General features: G+C 42.4%; 1 protein-coding gene across 1 annotated transcript in view; it reads left to right on the forward strand.

Moving 5' to 3' along the window:
- The first annotated feature begins 5,356 nt into the window (after window positions 1-5,356).
- The window catches only part of Cipc (Clock interacting protein circadian), an 851,118-nt gene continuing 830,070 nt past the window's right edge, over window positions 5,357-26,404 (forward strand). The window contains exon 1 of the mRNA XM_067141412.2: window positions 5,357-5,419. The gene's annotated coding sequence lies outside the window, so the exon portion shown is untranslated. The remainder of the gene's footprint in view (window positions 5,420-26,404) is intronic.

Here is a 26,404-nt window from a genome sequence, read left to right on the forward strand (position 1 = left end):
AAAACCGCCGCGCGCTCTGCAGTGCGCAATGCATTAGAAATCGTGTGTAAAATCAGTTGGCGGCTGGGCTTTGAGCAGTGCAGACAGCGTTATGGATCAATCAAATATAGGTCGTAAACGTTGCATTCAAGAAACGAAGAGAAGTATTCTGGAGAGAATTGGGAGCTTCTCGTTAGTTCTGAGGAAGAAATTTATGTCGGAAGAGGAGGCGAAAAGTGAAGCTTGGAAATCGTTTGCACTTGTAGTGGGTCCTGTCACTCAGGCTCCTTCTGGTTTCGTTGTGTGTGCCACATGTGATACTGTACTTTCTTACCAGTCAAGCACAACAGGTATGATTCGGCGCTGCAAAAGTAACTGCGGATCAGAATTCCACCGACCACGTTCAGTACGAAGCAGAATAAAGAAAGTTGGTGTTGATAAGTTGGTCGATATGAGTGGAATAGATTTGCTACCGTTAAATACTTGTAGTAGGATTGGCTACAAGAACTATTCGCAGGAGCTCATCAATGTTGGCACCACTTACGGAAAAGTCAATATAGAAGATGTTCTTCAGCACCCCATCACTGTATCACGGCATGTTAAAGAAAAGGCCGACAAAATAGGGCAAGAATGGTGCCCAAGATAGCGTACCCTAAAGGACAAAATGTGCGCTTTAGACGCTGATCTGTGGTCTGATAACTACAAGAAGGGAAAGTTTTTGACTGTGACATCGCATTATGTTAACGATGAGTGCCAGCTAGAAACGCTTGTTTTGCTAACAACTGAGTTTCCGGACATATCTAAGACAGGAGAGAACATTCGGCACGAAATCGAGGAACGTTTTTGCTTGAGTTAGCAATTAACAGGAATGATGTTACAAAATGTTAATTTGCCACCGACCAAGGAGCTAATATGAAGAAGACACTTGAATCTTACGACCGTTTGCCTTACATTGATCACTGCCTGATGACTGCGCTTAGTCACACATTTCAAGAGACATGTTTAGAAGATGAAGCTCCTGAAATTCTGTCGTGTCTGCCATCAGCAAGAGCTATAGTAGGCTATCTGAAGAGATCGGGTCACTCGGGGCGTCTGCAGCACTCCGTGAAGCAAGAAGATGTACCGCTGTGGAACTGTATAGTATACAATGTATACAGTTAATGCTCAATTCCATCACAAGTCAAATCGACGATATTCGAGATCTACTAGATTCCCGGAGGCAATCGAAACTCTTAGAAACTTTCCATGAAGAGTGCGTACGAGAAGTTGTCGTTTTCCTAACCCTCTTTAAAGAAGCGAGTTTGGATTTGTAAAGTGCAAAAATAACAGCGCTGGTACGTGTGATGCCTTATTACACGCGTCTGTTACATCATTGTGAACCAGAAGACAGTGACAACGAAGTATGAAATTTTTTATAAGGTATGATCATTTATAAAACTGTTGAATTATCGGAATGCAATTATGTATACATTGTTTATCCTTTTCAGTGTATGACGAAAATATAAAAGAGCAGCATACTTCATCAGGGAGAAGTGCAAATTGGAGGCTATCCATTACGTTGCGACGGTTCTACGGCCATCACGGCGTCATTTGAAGAAACTCACAGCAGAAGAAAAGCAAGTCGCGTATGCTGAAGTTCGACGATTGTGCTCCGAACTGCCTGTAAATGGTAAGGTTGGTTCACTGAAACAAATTAGTAAACGAATGTTTGTTTGTCTAATCTTCCACCTTTCGTTAGATCAACAATTATGTCGTTTAAAATGTACAATATTTTGGAAGGGTTTCGCAGCCTTAACATTCCACAATGCGTTTTGGTGTAATTTTTGCGTTATATGTGGGAATTCACTGGAAATATAGTTTTTAGTAACCAATAGTCCTAACTAAGGTTTATACATATTTAAAGGTGACAGGAATACATTACGGATGTTTTCATTCATTTTTAGAACCCATTCAAGCCAACAGTGAGCAAGTTCTTCCCATGAAAAAGTTCAAGGTGGTCTGGAGTTCGGATGAGGACGATGAAGATAGACACAGAATTACTACTAATGAATTCGACAGGTACCTTTCCGTCTCCAAATCCGGCTGTAGCTGTGCCGAAGGGCAACTTTTGAAATGATAAAAAACGCCCGCGGAGTTACTTCCAAGAATGTCGGTAGCAGCCAGAAAAGTTCTCTTCATTCCTGCACTAGTGCTGCCAGCGAGATAAATTTTAGCCAGGCCGGTCACCTGCTGTCTAGCAAAATATCGTGCTTGGAATCAGACAAGGTGGATGATCTCTTATTGGTTCATCACAAAGTATTAAGTATTCCGAACATACCACGTAATCACAAGAAAGAACATTCCTCAAACTCTATAAACGTATGATTCCACTTTCATTTTCTTCACAGGAAGAAGTACAAACCGCCAGCTGTAGTAGTAGCTCCAGGAACACAAATGACTCCTGTGCATCAGGGAGCACCAGTGACAAAAAACGAATTGTATAGTATTGATTCACATGTAATTTTATATACAGGCCATAATTTGTTTATAAATTAACACTTGTAAAAAGAAAATTGGTGTGTATTACGTTTAAAAACAATCCTGCATTCCTTCTTGATCCTGCATTCGACATTAGTACAATGTGTATGTGACCGAGTCTGGAGATAGGCTACACATAGCCCACTATTACTGTGTCGCCGTTTTTCTAGCGAACGGAACAAAATACTATATGAAGACATTACAGTTCAAAACGTTACAATTACTGAAATACATGATCACCTTAAAGACGAAAATCCAATATTCTGCAGCATAAACACACTTCAAATGTAACATATACAATTGTAATATCTAGGTTATAGAACTGATAGTAAAAAACGAAAGAAATTTGTAAAAGAAATAGGTGAGGGTTAATGTAAAGTAGTGGCCTATGATCTCAAAGAGTCCGGCGTAGCGCAGTTCGCTGGCTGGCTGGCACTGCGTCCGCCGGTTACTGGAGACCGGCCGAGCGTTTGGCGCACTCGGCCAGTCGGTGGCGATCGGTAGCCCGCAACCGGCTGCACAGAACGCTCGACCGCGTACGCCCGAGAGCCAGAGAGGCGAGCGAGACTCGCCGGTAAAAATCAGAGATAATGCAGACCTCTAGCATCTTCGGGGTGCGGCCAAAGTACGAGTATTTTAGTTTCGCCTTCCAGAAATTTAACGGAGACACTAGACATCAGAAGAAGTTTGTTGTTCAACTTGCATTCAACTAACAGACATTTTAAGAAACGCCATAGTATCTGAAGGATAATGGGAGTAGAGACGTGCCGGTAGTTCCCCAGTCAGACTCATTGCTTCCAAGAAATACCGAAGGGGACTTTTAGAGAGCATTACCACGTAACATTTCTTATATTATCGGGCTGAGTAGCATAGAGAGAAGAGAACTTGCCTTCTGAGCTCAAATTGGTGGATTCGATCGTGGTTCGGGCTGATGGCATTTGGAGGTGCTCAAATACGCCAGCCTTGTGCTGGTAGGACTACATTTACTAATTATTATTATTTGAGTACGATGCCCTTCTAGTCCGGCTACCAGGTTGAATGGTCAGCGTAGTGGCCTGGTTCAGAGGACCCCTGGTTTGATTCCAGGCCGGGCCGGGGATTTTAACTGCGTATGATTAATTTATCTAGCTCTGGGACTGTGTTTCTGTGTCCGTATTAAAACACATCTCGTTAACAAGAAAAAAAGGACATCCACTCGTAAATCTGGGCCAGATATACAAAACGTGGCGAACTCAATGAACAGGAAAATGACCAGGAAGAACAGTGTCTTTCTACACTAATAGATAGTTCTCTTGGTACAATTTCTCTCCTAAGGCCAGAGCAGATGAAGTGAAGAAAGACAATGAGCATGTTTTCAGAAACTCTCCCCAGCCGAGTGGCTCAGACGGGTAGAGCGTTGTCCTTCTGGGCCCAAGTTGATTGTTTCGGTCTCAGCTCACTTTGGTGGCATTCGAAAGGGCTCGGATACGTCAGCCCCTTGTCGGTAGATACACGGGCAGAAAAATAAACAACTCCAGGAATGAATTCTGGCTCCTCGGTGTCTCCAAAAACCGGAGGTGTAGTAAGTGGGACGTGAAACCAATAGCATTGTATTGCCAGGCTGAGTGGCTCAGACGGTAGAACTATGACTATCTGAACACAAGTTCGCAGGTTCGATCCTGGATCAGTCTGGTGCTATTTGAATGTGCTCAAATACGTCAGCCTCGTGTCGGCAGATTTTGCTGGCACGTAAAAGAACTCCTCTGGGACAAGATGTCAGTACTTTGATGTCACCAAGGACTGTAAAATTAATTATTGGGACGTAAATCCAATAACATAAATTATGCACAAAATTATTTTATTTATAGTTTCTTGCCAGTTATATTCCGATAGAGTTGTCCAAGATACCTGAACATTTTAAAATTTGTTTGTGGCATTGAAAATGATAATGGCCATCCTTATGATATAGGGTAACGAGTTTGCTTCTTACCCAGAGGCTCGGGTTCGATTCGCGGCTCGTCCAAGGATTTTAATTTTTAAATCTACTTTAAAGGTTGGAACGAGGCTCAATTAACCGTGCGAGCACGACTGAAGAACTGGCTTATATGAGAGGCAGCGGACCCGGCCAGTAAATCTAGACAGTACGGGTGAGAAATTAATCAAGCGATCTGGCCGGGAAGCAGTCTTCCTGGCGCTCGAAGGCACATAACAAGCCTGTAATGATGGTACCACCGCCGGGATGAGTATCTCAGACTGGCATTCAATCTGAAGATGGAGGGTTCAATTCCGGCTCAGTCCCGTGGTATTTGAAGGTGCTCAAATACGCCAGTCTCTTTGTCAGTATATTTACTGGTATATAAAATAAATCAAACGGGAAGAAATTTTGGCACCTCGGCGAAAACCGTAAAAGTACAGTAGTTAGAGGGATGTAAAATTATTATTATTATTATTATTATTATTATTATTATTATTATTATTATTACATCGCAGAGTTTCATTTTGGTTAAATTGACTTAGTTCTCTCAAATCGTCCTGGGACAATACTATTTTGCCCGCCAGTATGTAGAAAAACACACATTTTGTTATTCCTGAGGATTAAGAATGTTTCCTGTGCAGAGTAAAGAGTTCATCTTGACACGAGTGTCAAAGGCTTTATTTTCAATGAATATTGGATTTGTTCCCGGTAATATTGAAACTTAATGTGTGAAAGTGAAGGTATTACTAATACACATTTGACAATAAGGGGCTAAATTGCGAGGGCTGTGGTTGGCTGAAGAGTCAGCGTGGGGTGGGTGGGGTTTGTTTACGCGGAACACGTGGCGCCCGAGTCGACTGGTTTATTCAGTCCGGCAGTGAGGCCGCTCGGTGAAGCACGTTGCGTACGGCTGGCACGTGGGGCGAAAACGAGACCGCTTCAGCTGCGCACATTCTACTGCTCATCAAGGTACGGCCTCAATATTATTAATGTTAACAGTGCATGGTCTATTTTATTCCACACTCCTTTCGCCACGGTTGCTACTTACATAACGAGGATGACTGGTATTGTTTATTATTCTCAAGGCGATGAATCATTTGCAACGTGCAACTCAAGAAAAAATGCATCCTTTCTTCCCTCTTGACATTCAACGCATTCCTTTGTTTAGTTTCTCATGTGAAACTTTTTTTTTTTGCTAGTTGCTTTACGTCGCACCGACACAGACAGGTCTTACGGCGACGATGGGACAGGGAAGGGCTACGAGTGTGAAGGAAGCGGCCGTGGCCTTAATTAAGGTACAGCCCCAGCATTTGCGTGGTGTGAAAATGGGAAACCACGGAAAACCATTTTCAGGGCTGCCGACAGTGGGGCTCGAACCTACTATCTCCCGAATACTGGATACTGGCCGCACTTAAGCGACTGCAGCTATCGAGCTCGGTGTGAAACATTTTAAATCTCCTTGTAGTTGTTTCATATGGTATGCTTGGGATACAACTGTCATGTGTTTTTTAATTATTATTCAATTTTTGAAATACCTTCTTGACAAAAAATAGCCAACGTTTAAAAAATACATAAAATCACAAATATAAAGATGACATAACATTTTACACAGTAAATTTTGTACAATTAATCTAATAATAGTATTATTGGCTTTACGTCCTACTAACTACACTTTTTACGGCTTTGGGAGATGCCAAGGTGCTTGAATGTAGACCCGCAGGAGTTATTTTACGTGCCAGTAAATCTACCGACACGAGACTGGCGTATTTGAACACCTTTAAATGCCACCGGACTGAGCCAGGATCGAACCTGCCTAGTTGGGTTCAGAAGACCAGCGCCTCAGCCGTTCAGCCGGCACAATTAATCTTTCTTTTTTTGCTAGTTGGCTTTACGTCGCACCGACACAGATAGGTTTTATGGCGACGATGGGACAGGAAAGGGCTACGAGTGGGAAGGAAGCGGCCGTGGCCTTAATTAAGGTACAGCCCTAGAATTTGCCCGGTGTGAAAATGGGAAACCACTGAAAACCATCTTCAGGGCTGCCGACAGTGGGGTTCGAACCTAGTATCTCCCGAATACTGGATACTGGCCGCACTTAAGCGCCTGCAGCTATCGAGCTCGGTAATTAATCTATTAACTTAAGTAAATTAGCTAACTACATCTAACATTAGCTAAACTAAAATTAAAGAAATAATGAAGGACAGAAAGAAAAAGAAAGAAAGAAAGAAAGAAAGAAAGAAAGAAAGAAAGAAAGAGAGAAAAATAAAAAAGTGAAAGGAGTACCTATATGAACTTATAATATTCAGTAATATGGAATCATCTTCTTATAATTTACGAACGCACATTTTAAGATCTGAATTGAATGTGTCAAGGCTAGAGAATCAATTTACTTTAGCACTGATTGACTTGTGAAGTGAACAAATTTTTGCAAGCGGGGTATTCCAGTTGTAGATCACGGGACATGGATAAAGCCTGCTGGCGTGAGTCTACACGTAAAACATGAAAAGAGATGAGACCGAATGATTCTGCCCAATCAATTCCACCCGTACGAATTTTTTTCAAACTTTTCATTGCTATTATTGACCTGCTTTTCAATGAAATAAAGTTTCAAATATTGCGTAATAACTGGGTCGAGGTGTCTTTTATGAGATTCCTGCTGGTATAACCATTTAGACCAGTATTGCCTTGGACTGCATCTGGTAAAAGCCTGAACGAAAGTAAATGCTGAGGAAAACCATTGTCAGAGTCGGGACTCGAATCGTTGGTCCTTTTCAAGTGCAGCTTTACAGAAGTATAGTGGAAGTAAACTTAAAGTACTCGGTTGCGAACGAGGGTGTTTTATATTTTCCTTAATGAGCGTAATTCAGGATCTTAATTGTTGATATAGATTACAGCTGTATTCCTCTAGCAGTTAATGTAAGATATCATAATAATAATAATAATAATAATAATAATAATAATAATAATAATAATAATAATAATAATAATAATAATAATAATCATTAACTAAGTGAGCTGGCCGTGCGGTTTGGGACCCGTAGCTGTGAGCCCTCATTCGAGAGATAGTGGGTTCGAACCCCACTGTCGGCAGCCCTGAAGATGGTTTTCCGTGGTTTCCCATTTTCACACCAAGCAAATGCTGGGGCTGTACCTTAATTAAGGCCACGGTCGCTTCCTTCCCACTCCTAGCCTTTCACATCCCATCGTCGCCATAAGACGTCGGTGCGACGTGAAGCAAGTTGTAATGTATACATGCATCTTCATTATGTACTCTTATGCCTTTCAGTGTTCAGTCTGCAAGCCTCTGTGAATTTACTAATCGCCGCCACAATCCTCTATTTGTAACTATTTCTGTAGCCTCGTTTAGTTCTGTATCTCTAATCATTAAATCGTTGGAAACTGAGTAACCATCGTCGTCTTGGTCTCCCTCTACCCCTCTTGACCTCCATGACAGAGTCCATTATTTCCTAGGTAGCCTATCCTCCTCCATTCGCCTCATATGGGCCTACCACCGAAGTCGGTTTATGCGTACAGCTTCATCCATCGAGTTCATTCGTAACTTAGCCTTTAGTTCCTCATTCCGAGTACCCTCCTGTCATTGTTCCCAACTGTTGTCCAGCTCAATGGCTAAATGGTTAGCGTGCTGGCCTATGGTAACAGGGGTCCTGGGTTCGATTCCCGGGAGGGTTGGGAATTTTAACCATCATTGGTTAATTTCTCTGGCATGGGGACTGGGTGTATGTGTCTTCTTCATCATCAATTCATCCTCATCGCGACGCCCAGGTCGCCTACGGGAGTCAAGTCAAAAGACCTGCACCTGGCGAGCCGAACATGTCCTCGGACACTTCCGGCACTAAAAGCCATACACCATTTCATTTCGTTTCCAAACTGTTTGCACCAGCAATCATTCTCGCTACTTTCACGTCTGTTACATCTAGCTTATGAATAGGATATCCTGAGTCCACCCAGCTTTCACTTCCATAAAGCAAAGCTGGTCTGAAAACAGACGGATGTAAAGATAGTTTAGTCCGGGAGCTCACTTCCTTCTTACAGAATATTGTTGATCGCAACTGCGAGCTCACTGCATTAGCTTCACTACACCTTGAAGCAATCTCACTCACTATATTACCATCCTGGGAGAACACACAACCTAAAAACTTAAAATTATCTGCCTGTTCCAGCTTTGAATTCCCAATCGTATATTCACTTCTCTTGGATTTCTTACCTACTGACATCAATTTAGTCTTAGAAAGGCTAATTATCATACCATACTCATTGCACATATTATCAAGTTCCAAGATATTAGACTGCAGGCTTTCGGCACAATCTGCCATTAAGACCAAGTCGTCAGCATAGGCCAGATTGCATACTACATTTACACCTAACTGTATCCCTCCCTGCCACTTTATACCTTTCAGCAGATGATCCATGTAAACTATGAGCAATAAAGGTTTAAATATTACAGCCTTGTCTAACCCCTGTAAGTATCCTGAACCAAGAACTCATTCTCTTGCCAATTCTCACTGCAGCCCAATTGTCAACATCAATGCCCTTGATAGATTTTAATAATCTTCCATTAATCCCACAGTTCCCCAGTATTGCGAACATCTTTTCCCTCCGTACTGTGTCATATGCCTTCTCTAGATCTACGAAACATAAACATAATGGTTTATTCGTCTCTTAAATTTTTCAATTACCTGATCCTGAGAGCCCTTCTATGGTCTGAAACCACACTGGTTTTCATCCAACTTACTCTCAACCACTGATCGCACCCTCCCTTCCAAGATGCCAGTGAACACTTTGCTTGGTATACTGATTAATGAGATACCTCGACACATGTTGCAATCCTTTCTGTTTCCTTACTTACAGATAAATGCAATTACTGCTTTTGTCCAATCTGAAGGCACCTTACTAACACTACATGCTAATCATATTACCCCGTTTACACTGAGAAGACTTTCAAAATATTCCTCGCACCTCTCCAGTGATTCCCTGGAATCTGTTATGAGTTCAATTGATTTACCCAAAACACTATTCATTTCCCTTTTCTGTCCCTTCCTAAGCTTCTTTATTACTTTCCAGAAAGGATTTCCTGCTGCTTGACCTAGCCTTTTCAAGTTATTACCAAAATCTTCCCATGATTTCTTCTTGGATTCAACAACAATTTGTTTCGCTTTGTTTCTTTCCTCTACATACAATTCCCCGTCTGCATTAGCCCTTGTTTGGAGTCATTTCTGATACGCCTTCCTTTCACGTTTCAAGCTGCTCTCTCACTTTATCGTTCCACCAAGAGGTTCGCTTTTTCCCATCCTTACACACGGTTGTGCCTAGACATTCCCTTGCTGTTTGTACTTTAGCATCCCTATATGCCACCCTTTCTTTTCTATAACCTGAACCTGCGTACTGTCCACTGTTTGGAACTTTTCATAATCATACCTATGTACTTCTGTCTAATCTCCTCGTTCTGGAGATTTTCCACCCTTATCCGTCTACAGACAGATTTCACGTTCTCTATCTTAGGCCTGGAGATACTTAGGTCACTACATATCAGATAGTGGTCTGTATTTAAAAAATGCCCGGACAATCCTCATATTCCGGACAGATTTCATAAATTAAAAGTCGCTTACGATATAGTCTATTATGGATCTGGTGCCCCTAGACTCCCATATGTAGCGGCGAATAGCCTTATACTTGAAGAATGTATTTGTAACTGCTAAATCCATACTAGCACAGACGTCCAGCAAACGCTTCCCATTCCCATTCCTATTAGCTTCCATATCTCCGCCACGTTTACCAATCACCCTTTCGTATCCTTCAGTTCTATTTCCAAATCTCGCATTGAAATCGTCCATTAGTACTATTCTATCATTGCTGTTGACCCTGACCACGATGTCACTCAGTGCTTCATAAAACTTGTCAACTTCATCCTCATCTGCACCCTCACATGGTGAATACACTGAGACAATTCTCGTCCTAATTCCTCCGACCGCCAGATTATACCCACATCATTCGCTCATTTTCGTGCCTAATAGAAACTATGTTGCGTGCAATAGTATTCCTAACGAACAGTCCTACCCCACACTCAGCCCTTCCGTTTTTAACACCCGTCATGTAAACTTTATAAACCTCGTATCTCTTCCTCGCTATCTACCCTACTCCTAACATACCCAGACACCTCCTCTTTGCTGACTCAGCCATTTCTACTTTCTTTCTTACATATGCCCCATTAATATTGATAGCTCCCCATCGAATTCCATTTCGTTCGCCAAGTTGTTATGAAGGAGTCCCTCGCCTGTCAAATGGGAGTGCGACTCTGTTAATCCCATACGTCCGAGGCTTGCTTAAAACGTTCTGCGCATACTCGATGCTACCCTACTTACACATAGTCCAAGTGTCGATCTCTCTACTAACGTGTTAGTGACCACCGGTGAATTGTATAGTCCTAGCCGCGTGAGCACAAGGAGGGCCATGATTCAGAGTATGTACTAAATGCCCACTCCAGTTACATAGCAACTGGTATCTCGACTCTCAGGACCACTTACTAGGCCACTCAGCCGTTGCCCATGGTTCACGAACTAGGACGTGACTACAGTAACCCACACTATGAACCCTGCAAGTTGTCATAATAATAATAATAATAATAATAATAATAATAATAATAATAATAATAATATGGCCTCAGGCATTTTAATTTGATCTACGGTGTCTGCGGATCAATTTCGACGTTCCGTTTTACTCTACCTGATGACAGAGAAAGCAGAATCTCACTTCGGTGATCTATGTCTGAGTATTAATTAATTTTGTCTGGTAAGCAATAGAAATATTTTACCTGCTGACATGGTACGACATGGTGTGTCGAGTAGACTTTTTTCCGTCCTTCAAAGTCCGGCTATGTCTGCCGGGTTCGAATCCGCTATTTTGTGATCCCGAGGCCGACACTCTACCATTGATCCACATAGGGATCTACTTATCATGCTATCTCCTCCGTATGGTAACACTCGCGTCTCACCTATTGAGTTCATGCTCACTATTCCGTCAATGACAGGATGACTAGTAAAGCTATATGTTTTCATTTACTTGTAGGCAACTGTTTTGATAAAATGAGTCGTATATCTCTGTCGATGATACTCTTCTTGCCTCATCTCCTGTACTCAAGGTTACCGGATCCAATCTTAGTACAGCCGATCGTCATTTAAGACTGCTCAAGTACAAGGAATTGGTGTCCGTTGATTTACCAGCACCATGAAAAATTCCGGCACTCAATATTTGTTAAGACGGAAGGACGGAAGGGATTTTAACACATAATAATAATAATAATAATAATAATAATAATAATAATAATAATAATAATAATAATAATAGCCGCTCCGATGTCTAGGGTCTCTTGTCCGGAGGCCGCATGTTCTATTCTCGGCCTGGTTGGGGACTTCGACTTCAACCTGTATCTAACTGCTGGTTCGAGGTCCACTCAACCTATGTCAGTATAACTGAGGAGATATCTGACGGCGCGTTAGCGGCCCGGTCTAGAAAGCCATGAATAAAGGCCGAGGGGATACATGTTGTTGACCATGCGTCATCTCGTAATTTGTAGGCCGTCGAGTTGAGCAGTGGTCGCTTTGCAGTCCATGGCCCGCGAGGGCTTTTTTACCATGAGTTTGTTTTAACAATAACGTACATTGCCATTACAGACCGTTATGCCTTTCAGCGTTCAGTCTGCAAGCCTCTGAGAATTTAGTAGACATTGCCACAATCCTCTATTTGCAACTAGTGCTCTGGCCTCATTTAGTTCTATACCTCTTATCTTTAAATCGTTAGAAACTGAGTCTATCCATCGTCGTCTCGGTCTTCTTCTACTTCTCTTACCCTCCATAGCAGATTTAATAATAATAATAATAATAATAATAATAATAATAATAATAATAATAATAATAAGAATAAGATAAGAAGAAGAATTTTCGGTAATGATTAACATAAAGACAGTGTGTAGCTCCTTGGCTGAATCGTCACCTTTGTGGTCTTCGGTTCAGAATGCCCCCATGTTTGACCCTGGGCAGAGCACGATATTTTGACTGCGTTTGATTAATTCCTTTAGTTCGGAAGCTGGGTGTTTGTGATCGTCTTAATACATATCTTGATTCACACTCAACTCACTGCACTACCAAACTCCACAAAGGTTTGGTATCAGGAAGCATCCAGCCGTAAAGCTGAGCTAAGTCGACATTATTGGTGACCCCAGACGATTCAAAAAAAGGCCAAGAAAGAAGAAGACAAGAAATGAATATATAGATGGTAAAATACATTTTTGGTATTGTCATGTCGATAAAAATACAGTGACTGACAGAGCAAATGCAACACCAAGAAGGAGTGGTCAGTACTTTATGCCAATTGCAGGGTAGACTGACGTCACTGAGGTATGCTCATGATGTGAAATGCGCCGCTGTGCTGCGCACGTAGCGAACGATAAATGGGACACGGCGTTGGCGAATGGCCCACTTCGTACCGTGATTTCTCAGCCGACAGTCATTGTAGAACGTGTTGTCGTATGCCACAGGACACGTGTATAGCTAAGAATGCCAGGCCGCCGTCAACGGAGGCATTTCCAGCAGACAGACGACTTTACGATGGGTATGGTGATCGGACTGAGAAGGGCAGGTTGGTCGCTTCGTCAAATCGCAGCCGATACCCATAGGGATGTGTCCATGGTGCAGCGCCTGTGGTGAAGATGGTTGGCGCAGGGACATGTGGCACGTGCGAGGGGTCCAGGAGCAGCCCGAGTGACGTCAGCACGCGAGGATCGGCGCATCCGCCGCCAAGCGGTGGCAGCCCCGCACGCCACGTCAACCGCCATTCTTCAGCATGTGTAAGACACCCTGGCTGTTCCAACATCGACCAGAACAATTTCCCGTCGATTGGTTGAAGGAGGCCTGCACTCCCGGCGTCCGCTCAGAAGACTACCATTGACTCCACAGCATAGACGTGCACGCCTGGCATGGTGCCGGGCTAGAGCGACTTGGATGAGGGAATGGCGGAACGTCGTGTTCTCCGATGAGTCACGCTTCTGTTCTGTCAGTGATAGTCACCGCAGACGAATGTGGCGTCGGCGTGGAGAAAGGTCAAATCCGGCAGTAACTGTGGAGCGCCCTACCCCTAGACAACGCGGCATCATGGTTTGGGGCGCTATTGCGTATGATTCCACGTCACCTCTAGTGCGTATTCAAGGCACGTTAAATGCCCACCGCTACGTGCAGCATGTGCTGCGGCCAGTTGCACTCCCGTACCTTCAGGGGCTGCCCAATGCTCTGTTTCAGCAGGATAATGCCCGCCCACACACTGCTCGCATCTCCCAACAGGCTCTACGAGGTGTACAGATGCTTCCGTGGCCAGCGTACTCTCCGGATCTCTCACCAATCGAACACGTGTGGGATCTCATTGGACGCCGTTTGCAAACTCTGCCCCAGCCTCGTACGGACGACCAACTGTGGCAAATGGTTGACAGAGAATGGGGAACCATCCCTCAGGACACCATCCGCACTCTTATTGACTCTGTACCTCGACGTGTTTCTGCGTGCATCGCCGCTCGCGGTGGTCCTACATCCTACTGAGTCGATGCCGTGCGCATTGTGTAACCTGCATATGGGTTTGAAATAAACATCAATTATTCGTCCGTGCCGTCTCTGTTTTTTCCCCAACTTTCATCCCTTTCGAACCACTCCTTCTTGGTGTTGCATTTGCTCTGTCAGTCAGTGTATATTTCATTACTAAGTCTTTCGTTCGCAAACAGACTCAGAAGCATTGCTTGTCCCTATGCTCAAGTCGGCTAGCACTTAGAAATTTGTGAGCCTGAGGGGCCAACGTACCCCATGTCAGGGCAAAATTCTGCCACTTTGGCGTCCCGTAAAACGGATATTTGTAGGAAGGATGATAAACATAATATTATTAATGATAAATTTATTTGTTTTAACTTTTCTTCAATTATCATGGTTTTCAAGTGACACCATGGCGTCGGAATTTTATCCCGCAGGAATTCATTACGTTGCAAAAGCCATAGGCACGCAGCTGTTGCATTTAATTAGAACGCACCCGTAAATGCATCGACCACTGTCAGGATCGAACTCATTATCTTGAGAATATTAAGACAATGACAATGCAACTGAGCTTGGCTTTCTTCTTGTCGTTGTTGCTGTTTCGTTGAGGACCCTTGGACCATGTGGTTCTCTGGTGGGCATTCTTCACAGGCCAGTATTCCTTCATATTTGCGCTGTGGGTTGCTTTCCTTTCCTGAGTCCCCTTCACTCCCACTCCAGGGCCTAATGTTTTATGCCGCTTTTCACGAGAGTTTAATCCTGATGTAAACAAATAGGTGGAGCACGTTGCCTTTCCACGTGGACATATATGTAGCTGATTGGAAAAGCACCGTCGCACTCACTCGACTGTATGCGAGCTTAAAGAAAAGTAGTGCGTAGCATTAATTTGATGTTATTTTAGTTTATTACATTTAGAGAGTTTGGAAGAGAACGTAATCAAATTAAAATAGGGTTGTCATATATGCCGGTATATACACTGACTGAGAAAATGTCATGGGATAGCGGAGCACTGATGCGCAGGTGTGTTGTCTGCGCACCACACGCCCCCTGTGCCAGCGGCAGTTGTATAGGAGACCTTGTGAGCAGTGGCTGTGCATGTGACAGGTGTAACATGGAACGTCGTCGTGAGCTGACACCGTTCGAACGGGGTATGGTGGATGTACGGATGGGAAGTGCGATTTCGGAAGTAGTGCGGGAATTCGGCTTCACACGATCAACCGTGTCCAGGGTGTATTTTGAATGGTTGAATGCGGGTGTCACCGTCCACAACAGACGCACGATCGGCCGTCCAGCCACCCTCGATGACCGTGACCGGCGACATCTGAGACGGACTGTCAATAGTGACAGACGAGCAACCGTGCAACAAATCATTGCTCAGTTCAACACAGGCCGTGCTAGACACGTCTCCCAGTGGACAATCCGTACGAACATGGGTTCTATGGGGTATGGGAGCCGGCGCCGCACACGGGTACCACTGTTAACCCAACGTCATCGGGCACAACGACGCGCATTTGTCGCCATTCGCCAGGGATGGACACTGGAACAATGGCGTAACGTGATATGGTCGGACGAATCACGATTTCAACTGCACCATGCCGATGGGAGGCAGCATGTATGGCGCAGACCACATGAAGCGATGGATCCCGCCTGCCTCGAAAGTGTGGTCTAGGGCACTGGTGTCTCTGTTATGGTCTGGGGTGCATTTTCCTGGTATGGAATGGGCCCCCTAGTTGTTCTGGAAGGGACTTTGAATGGTACGCGGTATGTTGAGCTGCTCGGAGACCATCTCCACCCATTTTTGGCCTTCCAGCGCCCAGACGGTTCTGCGGTGTTTCAAGATGATAACGCGCCGTCACATCGCTCCCACGTCACCCGGGAATGGTTCCAGGAACATGCAGCGGAGGTCCAACGACTGCCATGGCCACTCAGGACACCCGATATGAACCCTATCGAGCATATCTGGGATGTCCTGGAACGCAGGCTCCGTGCCATGGATACTGCACCCACGAACAGACCAGCATTGGCGGCCGCTCTGCAAACGATTTGGTGTCAGCTGCGTCCAGAGGACTACCAGAGACTTGTCGACTCGCTTCCACGGCGTCTCACTGCAGTTCGCAGGGCCAGTGGAGGACCCACACGCTATTAGGTGACTATCCCATGAGATTTGCCAGCGAAATTAACCAATGATGGTTAAAATTCCCGACCCTGCCGGGAATCGAACCCGGTACCCCTGTGACCAAAGGCCATCACGCTAACCATTTTGCCATGGAGCCGGACACAAGGCGTGGTGTAATACAGGAAGTCTTCTCGTAGTGAAGGAAAGTCCCAAGCTGTACAGCGTGGAGATAAGGTGTTTCATCTTGCAGCAGCAGTCAGTGTCAGTATTCATAGTGAGAGAAATGGAGCAAGAGGTAGGACCATCGCGTGTAGTGAAGCACAAAAGAGGAAAACCGCTCAGAAGTGACCATAGGCGATGCATTGTGAATGTGTTCAATAAAATAAGTGAACAGAATCCAGGTTTAGTCGTTTATTCAGAAGTTCAGATCTTCGCATTGTTGTAGTATGCGATGCGCAGACCTGTTCGTCCGAACACAATACGTTGAGGGGGTAGAGGTCGATATTACACGCTCAGCCAAGCACAACTCTTTCTTTCGTGGTGGCGTGGACATACCATGTTTACATCAGGATTAAACTCTCGTGAAAAGACATACAGCTGTCAGTGACTGGAGAGTGTCGGATGTTCTGATCAGCTTTCTCTATTTATCCCTGTTGAATATATCCGTGGGATCAATTTTTAAAAATTCTAGGTCTTTTCGAACCAATTTCGTCCATTTAGCGTTTGTCGCATTATTATTATTATTATTATTATTATTATTATTATTATTATTATTAGGGGCCACAAGGGCGATCATAACTGGTAAATAGTAAAAGAGGTGCTTGTATCCTCCAAACGTGGAGAAGGGGCAGTAGTTCTTCTTCTTCTTTTTCTTCTGGTTGTTTTTCTAACGCTTTTCCCACACATGTGGGATCACGAGTGCGAACTGTGTAGCACATGTGGATTTGGCCCTGTTTTACGACCGGATGCCCTTCCTAACGCCAACCCTATAAGGAGAGATGTAATCACTATTGCGTGTTTCTGTGCTGGTTGGTATTATAGTGTCCCCGAGCCAGAAGAATTAATCAGGTGCAATTAAAATCCCCGACCCACTTGGGAATCGAACCAGATACCCTCTGAACCGAAGGTCTCAACGCTGACCATTCAGCCAAGGAGTCGGACGGAAGGGGCAGTAGTTGAATGATAAGAATTCATATATTATAATATAATAAAGGTTTACACATTTCATGCGGATTGGATACTTCGTGTAATTTTGCATATATACAGTATAAGCAACTGAATTTAATTGAGGAACAGTTTGTGGAGTTTAGATCCTTATTTTCCTGTCTAGAAGCAGTAATAAAAAGAGGTGAGAGTGCAGGAATTAGTGACTGAGAAAGGAATAGTAAACTCCAGTCGGTATAGTTCTACATATCAAGCAGAAACTCACTTCGTCAGGAGGCAGGCCAACGTTATCTCCTTTGTCAGTGACGCTCACGGTTTTGAAGTGTACGTTAATCAATGGAGTTGTCTCCTCGACAAAATTCTAGAAACTTAAGATATGTTTAATCTTCCACAAAGTATTAAATAAATGTAAGCTTTCACTGTAGGTGATGTAAAATCTCCCAGACTGTCAAGTAGTGGTCTTAAGCGACTCCTCCTTCCAGGTGTTTCGTTCTAAAATTCTGACACTCTCAATGTCGTCTAAGGATTTGCAGAAGTTTACTTCATTTCGTCAAGGTAGCAGCTGTACCACGTCTGGAAAGAGGAATTTCTTCAGATGACCTTTGTCCTTACAGAAAGACTAGCTGATGTACCCGTGCTTCGCTACGGGATTCTCAGAAGGACTGACTTTGTGGCTTTCCTAACTGGAGTCATCATAGGTCATTACGGAAACGTCAGTAGGAAAGTAGTGATAAAAAGCAATGTCATCATATAAAATACTCAAATAAAAAACCGCACATTTTCTCACTTTTAACAAATAGCACTATGGTGCCGATCTAACAGTCCAAAGTTCCAGAACTGGAATGACCAGGCCGCAGACAGCCGTGAACATCATCTGCCATTATTCCGTTAAATATGCACACTGCTCATTGCAATCAGTGCCTCAGAGTGGGGATTGAATAGCTCGAATGCTATGATGAACGTGTGTGTTATGTACCAGTAGTATCAGAAGTTTTATGAACAAGAGGAATGGCATGCTAAAGAAGAAATTTATCTAACTCCCCAGTTACTTCCCAACAATATTCAGGCAAACTGTTACACTCGGTACGACCGGGCGAGTTGGCCGTGTGGGTAGGGGCACGCAACTGTGAGCTTGCATCCCGGAGATAGTGGATTCGCACCGCAATGTCGGCAGCCCTGACGATGGTATTTCGTGGTTTCCCATTTTCACACTTTAATTATGGCCATTGCCGCTTCCTTCACACTCCTAGCCCTTTCCTATCTGTGTCGGTGCGACGTAAGGCAAATTTAAAAAAAAAACTTGGTTCGCAGCAGTAATCCTATCTATTAGAGATAAGTGGCAACAGAAGGCACAAAGCACATCACAACAAACAATGGTCAATGCAATGTTATTATTGATAAATTTTATGAGCTTTCTATAGTGTAGGCCTTCACATTTAGTTTTCTATCGACTCTGTGATAATAGGGCGTCTTATAAAATTATTTATAGCGTAGACTGTAGTTCCTTATTTTCCGACTTTACATAGCGATTTTCATTAAATCCTGTTTACCCATTTTCTCGTGACTCGGCGCTGATATGGACTTAGTAACAAAAAATCAAATTCATGAACATCTCTGTGATCATAGCCGGAACGGTAACAATGTATAAGACATAAATTATCGGAAATTTAATACTATATAACTTTAGTTATGTAGTATTTATCGATACGACCACTAATAACATAATTATTTGGGAATTAACGTTTAGGCCTTCCCCTAAACTACTATTTCACTCAGCGTGAATAAAATTATTCATAGCCTAATTAATAGCGACTTATTATCCGACTTTGCATACCGATTTTCATTAAGATAGGACCACTAATAACATAAATATTTTGGAATTCCATTTTTTTTTTGCTATTGGCTTTAAGTCGCACCGACACAGATATGTCTTATTGCGGCGATGGGACAGGAAAGAGCTAGGACTGGGAAGGAAGCGCCCGTGGCCTTAATTAAGGCACAGCCCCAGCATTTGCCTGGTGTGAAAATGGGAAACCACGGAAAACCACCTTCAGGGCTGCCGACAGTGCGGTTCGAACCTACTATCTTCCGAATACTTGATACAGGCCACACTTAAGCTACTGCAGGTATCGAGCTCGGTGGAATTCCATTTTAGGCCTTCCCGTAAACTATTTTTTCTCAGTGTGAATACAATTATTTGTGGCCTTCATTGTAGCGACTTATTCCCCATACGACCATTAATAACAAATATTTGAGAAGTAAATTTAGGCCATCTCCTAAACTACCATTTCACTCAGTGTGAATCAAATTATTTATAGCCTAGATTATAGCGACTTATTTCCCGACTTTGCTTACCGATTTTCATTAAGGTACAACCAATAATAACGTACATATATGAGAATTAAATTTTAGGCCTTCCCCTAAACTACCATTTCGGTCAGCGTTAACAAAATTATTTATGGCCTATATTGTAGCGACTTATTCCACGACTTTGCATATTGATTTTCATTAAATTCTCTTCACCCGTGTTCTCGTGATGCGTGTACAGACAGACAGACAGACAGACAGACAGACAGACAGACAGACAGACAGACAGACAGACAGACAGACAGACAGACAGACAGACAGACAGACAGACAGACAGACAGACAGACGGACAGACAGACAGACAGACAGACAAGTAAAGAGTGCGTTTCCTTGTTACTGTGGACACGACTGATACAGAAATACCATCCTTTTTAAATTCTGAGCAATATACAGACATAACTCTTATTTTATAAGTATAGATATCACTTCGAAACTGGTGATTATAACATACCTGTACATCGTTATCTCAGTTTTTACCTTATTAAGAGGCTACAACACTGTATCTGCAATTATTATTATTATTATTATTATTATTATTATTATTATTATTATTATTATTATTATTATTATTATTATTATTGTAGATATGCGTTTTCATTTTAAACAAGGTCTCACCGCTGTCAGTCAACCCATGAACTTAATTAAACTGTGTTATTGAACATTAATACGGGCAACTAACAATATTTGCATTTTAGATGTGTTGACAGCTATCAATTAACGAAAACAAGGCTGTGGTTTCATTCATTAAATTATTCATCACACGTTGTTTGACTCTCGTGGAAGTATTGGCTTATATAACTCGCAGTGAATGCTAATTAGACTAGCGCACATTGATACGAAACCAATATATACACATTATTATTATTATTATTATTATTATTATTATTATTATTATTATTATTATTATTATTATTAAAATTCTCAACCTGTTTCCAGTCATTCGACCGGATCAGAAATGGAATGAATGAAGCCCCCGTCTAGCGGCAAGGATAGGAATTGTGCCGGCTGCCGAAGCCTGTCGCACTCCTCTGGGGCAATGATTAATGACTGACAGATTAAATGAAATGAAATGAAATTGGATAGTGTTGCTGGAATGAAAGATGACGGGGAAAACGGGGTACCCGGAGAATACCTGTCTCGCCTCCGCTTTGGTCAGCGCAAATCCCACATGGTGTGACCGGGATTTGAACAACGCAACCCAGCGGTGAGAGGCCATTGCTCTGCCACCTGAGCCACGGAAGTTCTTATAATATTTTAATATTATTATATATTATTATTGTTACTATTATTATTATTATTATTATTATTATTATTATTATTATTATTATTATTATTATTATTATTATTATCATCTTTTATTTCCACCACAGATGCTACTGCATGTATGATATCTTAGCAACGTAGCTCCAACGAAAACTGATAAAATATCCTCCTCATGGACAGAAATTAAGAGAAAAGTCCACCATCTAAGCCAGGGGCGGTTTTCACAGTCCACTTCTGCGTTCTTGCTCACTACGACGGGCGAAACTCACCTCCAGTTTTCACTCTGTGTAGAGCAGGTAGTATTCACTACTGTACGTCATTTTATTAGGGATGTAAAATACAGTACATTCTAGTCATACGATGAGATGAGACACTTAACTTCAGTAATCTTAATTCTGATTCAGAAATTAATGCTAATTTGGGGGCCTTCTTTCAGTGCAAATTGCTCTAAAATCAGTTTTTCTAGAATCCAAAATACTCCATACGCAAAATATTTTATCACATTCCCTTCAAATTCGGCACACATTTTACTCATATATCATTCATAATTTGCAGTATTCTTTTTAATAATAATCGGTAAATTTCAGAAATATTTAGGTGTCGTGTGGTCAGCACGGCGGATCGACTCGGCCGTTATTCTTGGCTTTCTAGACCGGGTTGAAGTGAGCAAAAAATAAAATTCTTATGGTTCATTACTACATAAGAATAAAAATGTTGTTAAAATATAAAAAAAATCACTGAAACCCGAAATAGTATAACAATTTATACCTGTACCCAACGTCTTTAACCTATGTAACTAAGTTTAAAAGTAATAAACCAAGACCCGTTTCTTATGGGACTTTCAAAATTGGACCAGTTTGCTCTAATACCGTAATGTTGAATGCATGTGTTTTATATAGGCAATTTTAACGGTTCTTAGTTAGAGACGTAATAATCGAAAGGTAGAGCTTTGTACTGCTAGGACTAAATGAACAGAAAATGAAATTTCTTTAGGGTTTTCCCTTAACTAAATTTGAGCAGTATTTAATGTTTAATAAAGGATGTACTTTATCATGCGTTAGGGACTTTCCATATTTCGGTATAATTTGTCAACCACAACCCATCTACCGAATGCACTTTTGGTGATTTTGGATGTAGATTCCTTGCTCACTGAAGTGCCGATTGACTCGGCCATGTCTCTCGTTGAGCATCTGTTCCCTGAGGACATCACTAAGTTATTTCACCACTACAAGACTTCCAGCTATTTCTTGTAGGATGAGCAATTTTACGAACAGACAGATGGTTTGGTCATGGGAAGTCCACTTGCGCAGGTAGTGGATAATTTATCCATGGAGCATTTTGACGAGGAGGCTATTTCTTCGGCGTCCGTCAAACCGATGATTTGGTGGAGGTAAGTTGACGATACATTTGTGATTTGGACAGAAGGTGGTGAGAAAATTCACCAATTTCTCAACCACCTAAATTAGCGTCATCCTTCAATTAAATTCACTATGGAGATGGAGTCAGACAAATGCCTTCGTTTCTTGGATGTTCTAGTAAGAAAGAAACCGGACGGCTCATTAGGGCATACCGTCCATCGTAAGATAACCCACACAAATTGCTATCTCTCTTCACCATCCAGCACAAAACAGGGCATTCTCACGACTCTCACCACGAGGGTGAAGCGAATTCGTGAGCCATCAACTATCCAGGAGGAGATGGATACACTCGCAGTCACGTTGGTTACAACGACGGCCAAGTTCTTTGAAAACGTTCAAGAAAAAGCTAGGCAAACGATTGATAGGGAACCTGCCACTTGGGCGACAGCCCTACGTGCAGATGATTGATTGAATGATTGAATAATAGATTGATTGATTGATTGAATAATAGATTGATTGCTTGCTTGCTTGCTTGCTTGATTGATTGATTGATTGATTGATTGATTGATTGATTGATTGATTGGAACGGTGTTGTTGAGTGCAGCGCTGGTGCGCCCCAGCGCCAAGTGTTCGAGTTGGAAAGGCCTGAGTTAGGTATTACAATTTGCTCACCTGGAATCGATGCATACCCGCCGCACATTGGAGACATACGAGTTGCTGAAACATCGCAGAGCAAGATCTACATCTGTGACTGGCAGGGTTGCTGGTTGGGTCCATAGAGTTAGTAAAATATGCACTAGAGGTAGCACTGCCGCTGCAGTCGCATGCGAATTTGAGCCAGCGCGCTGTTCGGCAAAAGTTAACTTGTGGTGCTTTCCCTATTGGAGCTTCCTGATAACTTGAAGTATGTACCTCTCTGATGGAAAGTGCCAGTCTCTATGCTTGCATAAAGAGGTTCGTAAAGGACAATGGCGTTTCATTTCACATGTATGTTTCTTCGAAATAATGTCCGCCTCTGTGATGTAGTGGTTAGCGTGATTAGGCTGCCACCCCCGCAGGTTCGGGTTCAATTTCCGGCTCTGCCACAAAATTTGAAAAGTGGTACGAGGGTTGGAACGGAGTCCACTCAGCCTCGGGAGGTCAATTGAGTAGAGAAGGGTTAGAATCCCACCAGCCATCCTCTAGTGGTTTTCCGTGGTTCCCTTTCTTCTCCAGGAAAATGCCGGGATGGTACCTAACTTAAAGCAATGGCCACTTCCTGAGAGAGGACTGGTTTTTCTTTTCAGTTGTATACCCCTACCCAAAGTCTTATGACCCAGCACACTGCTCGTGAGGTGTTAGAGGTGGGATCTCTCACTGAATCCGAGGGAAAATCCAACCCTGAAAGGTAAACGGATTAAGAAATAAATAAAATATTATTTTCCCTGACATTTGTCATATGGATAGGCTTACTCGCGTCGACTTTGCTGTTTTTGTTCTTGTTTCTTTCCCTATCGGCGTGAGATTTTTGGACCTTATCTTGAGGACTAACAATGTTTTAGGAAATATAAAAGATGGCATTTTTCTTTCGCCGGCCCCGTGGTGTAGGGGTGACGTGCCTGCCTCTCACCCGGAGGCCCCGGGTTCGATTCCCGGACAGGTCAGGGATTTTTACCTGGACCTGAGGGCTGGTTCGAGGTCCACTCAGCCTACGTGATTAGAATTGAGGAGCTATCTGACGGTGAGATAGCGGCCCCGGTCTAAAAAGCCAAGAATAACGGCCGAGAGGATTCGTCGTGCTGACCACACGACACCTCGTAATCTGCATGTCTTCGGGATGAGCAGTGGTCTCTTGGTAGGCCATGGCCCTTGAAGGGCTGTAGTACCATGGGGTTTGGTTTGGTTTGGTATTTTTCTTTCACTGAATAGCCAAGCCGATTGTGGAAGCGTATACGTATATACGTATTGGCAGTCCATACATGCATTATGTTAGAAGTAGGCTAACAAAGACCAATAAGTTGATCCTCTGTTATTCTTCATTATTATGATAAGGTAATGTTGATTTTTCAACATATGTGTTACAGTATCGATTACATTGACGAGTACAGTATAGTGCAATTGGTTGCTCACGGTAATGAATATTCAGTTTTTATAGATTAACCTGATGGATTGAATTACACTATGTGTGTTCTTTGTAATGCCACTGATGCGCATGATATATTCTAACAGCTTCCTCTCTGGGTCAGTGGTAGAGTGTCGGCCTCCGAATCCCAAGTTCACGGGTTCATACCCGACAGAGATAGTCGGACTTTTCAAGAGCGGTAAAAGTTTATTCGATACTCCATGTTGTCGGCATGTAGAACATCTCTTGTGAAACACGTTTCTTGTTTACTCGACAGCATTATTTAAAAACTCAGCCATAGACATCCAGGAGATATTCAGTTTACTCGGCGATCGAAATTGATGAACAAGCAACCAGATTGCGTCAAATTAATATACTTGAACATGGAAACTGTGAAATTTAGATGATTATTATTATTATTATTATTATTATTATTATTATTATTATTATTATTATTAATATTATTATTATTATTTCATAGCCTGGAATTTTACATACTTTTTAATTTTTTTCTTCGTGTTTATAGTATTATCAGCTATTGAATATAGTTTATGCACATTCTATACAGTTTGTTATTTTCCCTTCATAACAAGTCCCCATTCATATCTTACCAGATATTATCATCTACAGACTAGATATGTAGATGAACATCTGAGTGCTTTATTTTCATTATTATTACTTTGAATGGCATATACGACTGTATACAGGCACAATAACTTATTGTAAATCAGTTTTACTTTCTCTTCGATCATATCATTTACCACTCTCCGTGTCCAGTCAGTTTACAGCTTAAAATCTTAAAAAGCAAATCAAACATTTAAGGAAAAGCTAAATAAAAAGCTTCATTATAGACTTAAATCACAACAGGGTCATATTTCTACTTTTAATCACGCTTAAAAGATTACGTTAATAATATTGATTCTAGTTTGTCCCAAAATATCGCCAAAGCTTTTAGGCCTAAAAACTCGCTTATTCGCTGCGTACGAGAGAGAATTTTTTCGGTCGTTTAACAGAATTATGCAGAAAGTCCTTGCCATTTAGACAAAAGATAGTGAAATATACGTACCTTCAATCTTGAACTATGTTGAGTGAAGGCTTAAAATGAACAGTAAATTGATTTTATGTTACTTAAGCGCAACTCAACACCGTCCTCTTTTATCACGCATTTCTCCTGTATTTATGCTTTCTGGGCTTTTTTTCCCTACCAAACAGAAGCATTACAACTATACCGTAGTCCCTGATAATGTTTGCATGTAAAATTCTTACACCACATCAGTATTCACACAGTTTTAAAAGTCTCCCATTTACATTGATGAGTACAGCGGAGCGAACTTTTGGCCGAACAGCTGCGATTTTAACATGCTCCACTCGCTACAGTGATGGCGCCGGTGCTACCTCTAGTGTATGATTTACTAACTCTGTGCTTGAGTCAAGAGCGGCTGAAGCTCCTAAATTTGTAGTGGAATTCAGTGAGTTATACGGAGGTAATGAATATTTCAAGACGACAGTTTATCTAATGGCAACCTAAACGCCATTCTGAGGCTAAAGTATCCGCAGAATCTGATTCCAATAATATAATGATAAGCAAATATTAATTGAACTGCTTTTTATATTAGATACCTGATTTTTCAGCCTATTGTATGCTCCCCTCCCCCACATGGCACTAAAGTCCTGATGATCCTCGGCCTACAAGCGATCACTGCTCAGCTCCAAGGCTTGCATATTATGAGGTGACTTGTGGTCAGGGCGGCGAAACCTCCCGGCCGTTATTCATGTTTTTGTTTCTTATGCCTGGCGTAAAAATCAGAAACTACGGAAAACCATATTAGGGCTGCCGACAGAGGAATTCGAACCCACTATATCGCGAATGCAAACTGACAGCTACGAGATCCAACCACGAAGCCACTTACTCGGCAAACTTGATATTTTGATTTTAATAGTAGGGAGAGGAGGCTGATAGGAAGGTCTGAACACAAAGTGAGCAAGAAAATCGCTTATACT

This window comes from Anabrus simplex, chromosome 2, assembly GCF_040414725.1.
Source record: "Anabrus simplex isolate iqAnaSimp1 chromosome 2, ASM4041472v1, whole genome shotgun sequence".
Classification (NCBI taxonomy): Eukaryota; Metazoa; Arthropoda; class Insecta; order Orthoptera; family Tettigoniidae; genus Anabrus; species Anabrus simplex.